The following is a 2785-nucleotide window of genomic DNA, read 5'->3' as shown; positions in this document are numbered from 1 at the left end:
ATTAGGCATGCAGTTTTTTCACCGGCTACACTACACTTGGGAGCAGCAGCGGGCAGGCACGGCACCTGCCGCGACCGAGTACTACTATTTATTTCCTAGCGACCTGCCTCTTCGGTCTTCACAGTTCACGCCATGGAAGGGAAGGTGAACATGGCCCTCCGCCGATCTCTTGTCAGATGCTCAGTCACGCGAGCGAGATCCGCCCACGTTCTCTCCTCGTATCTTCGCGGAACCTGCAAGCCCCCTCCCGGCCTCCGGCTTCATTCAACCTTTCAACTCTCTGCGACGAGAAGATACGCGACCGTCGGGGCCGGGCTAGTGCGGCGTTTTGTGTCTCTTCCCCCGGTAAAAGCGAGCACAAGAATTGAAGCTGGGTTGGTGCCGCCGTCGCAAGACGGGAGCGGGGAGAGCTCCCGGGCGGTGGGCCGGTGGTCGGTCGCACTGCGATGCTGGTGGCCGGATAATGGGCCTTACGGGCCGTACTGTTTTACGGGCCACAGACATGAGCCCAGCTCGGATCGGATGGGCCCAATCGGGCGATCACCGTGAGAGTTGTTGGGCTTGTCGAATGTGTCTCCGCACGAACTTCGGCCCATCTGAGGCCCGGGGGCGCAGCGGTTACCGGCCGTTTTTTGGGCCCAAATCGAGACTGGCCGAAACGCCCCCCCCCCCCTTCCCTGCGCACGCTCCCGGCCCGCCGCGTGCCAGGATGCGCGAAAGGAGCCGCGGCCGAGGCGCTTCACTGCACTGCTTGAGCGGTGGCGCGGCGCGCGTACGGACGGGACGGGACGGGAGGGCCCCGTGCAGATCGCTCGATCCCGGTCTGCGCGCTGGCGTGCACGCCTCGCGCCGTGCGCGGCGGCTTCACGTCATCAGAAGAGTTGAGCGTTGGATCGGGCGTTCCGCGTCCCTGGCTCTGGCCGGATCGCAGCCCGTGTTGATCAACCGTCGCTGCGCGTTGTTCGTGTCGTGTCACCATCCACCGTCCACTCGATCGATCCTCAGGAAACACCAACGAGCACCAACCACAGCGCAGGAGGCTCCGCACGCGCGATGGACCAATGGTCCAAAAACCCCCGAAGAAACTACGAGTACTAGTGGGCGGTGGTCACCCCCGCGGGCGCATGTGCGGCGCATGCCACCGGCTCGAAAGTCGCCGGACAGCAGCGTGCCGGGCCGCTATCCGTGCCCAGGAATCCGTGGAGGCAGGCCGAGACGTTATTCCCCGTGAAGGGCGGCGATTGAACCCGGTCACTGTTGGGGTGCCGGCGTTGCAGGGGAAGCAAGGCACCGACGGTCCCGTTCCGGCTCCATGTACGGCGCCAGCTTCTCGAGAGCCGGCGGCACTGGTTGGTGGGCCCGTGCAAAACCGACGCCGGATCCGGATTAATGAGCTGACATGGAGGAGGGGTGTCGAGGCAGATGGATGGAGCATTGCTTTCGGCCAACAGCAACGGGGCCGTTCAGCGAAACTAACTAGCTATTCATCCCCCCGCAGCTTACTTTTGTGAAGGAATTGTCCCCAGGATAGGGACTTCACATCGATTGACGCGTTGCCATGTCATTAATGTGAGAATCAAACATTCTGTTCGGTTAGCTGTGGCTGGTGATGATTTACTCTGAAAGAAAAATATTGCTGACTGGTTGGTGGCTGGTGCTGATTTGGTGCGAGGGAAAAATATTGTTGCTTATTGGCCATTGGGAAATTCCATCCAACGAGCAATGAGAGGTGCGACCAATATCAATGAACCTGATCGATGGATCCTTGTACTCCCTCCGGGCAGAATTAGATTACGTTACAAACATCTGACTAGCTAGATTTGCATCTAGTTATTGTTACTTCTTGCTGCCTGAAACGTAACCGAACCCGATGTAGTACTAGTAATTAAATATTTAACGCTTAACAGTACAATAAATATTCTCCCGTTTCAAATTACAAAACTAAAAAATATATATATCTAGACACATCATGTATCCAAGTATCATAAAAAATTATAAACAAATATCAGAATGACTTAGAATTTAAAACGGCGATTAAAAGGAACAGACCGTGCACTCAAACTCGCCGGTACCGCGTCGTAACCCCACCCAGCATGCGGGCTGTGGCGGAAGAACAGACCAGCTCGTTGTGCCCTCGAGCGAAGGAACAGGAGCCCTTCCGCCGATGGGATCGTGCCGGAGCTGCACGAAATTGAAGTGGTGTGCGGCAGCACAGCGCATGTACCATCACCCTCACCCATCCACAGCTGCGGCTGTGCCTTTTTTTTTTGTAACTGCCACATGGTAGCTCTTTCTGCTCGACCTACCAACCCTGCTAGTCTCTCTTCTCTACTCTACACCCTGCCTTTTTTTTTTGAAAAGATTACTCTACACCCTGCCGTCCGTGCACTTCGGGGGCTCCCTCCCCTCCCTCTCTTCTAGTCCTCTACCTGGTCGCCATCAGGGTTTTTTCCCGACCGAAACCGGTCCGGAAACTACAGTAACCAGTTTGGACCGGTTTCGGTACCGACCGGTTTCAAACTGTCAAAATTCAAAACTTTAAATTTGAATTAAAAAATAAAAAAAATCTCAAAAAATTCTTAAAATACTTCAAGTTGCGACGAATTTAATGGTGCCAAATTTTTTAAATATTCGTTCATTTAGTATACTTTGTGGGCATTTAGTGACTATTGTATTTGTATGCATTATTATGATTATGATATTTGTATGCACGCTTATTACTATTGTATTTGTATGCATGATTATAAATTATTGCTTTAGTGTGGTCTTTTACATTAATATGTGC

This window comes from Panicum virgatum, chromosome 1K (genome assembly GCF_016808335.1).
Source record: "Panicum virgatum strain AP13 chromosome 1K, P.virgatum_v5, whole genome shotgun sequence".
Classification (NCBI taxonomy): domain Eukaryota; kingdom Viridiplantae; phylum Streptophyta; class Magnoliopsida; order Poales; family Poaceae; genus Panicum; species Panicum virgatum.
The sequence above is the reverse complement of the archived record's forward strand: the minus strand, read 5'-3'. Positions refer to the sequence as shown.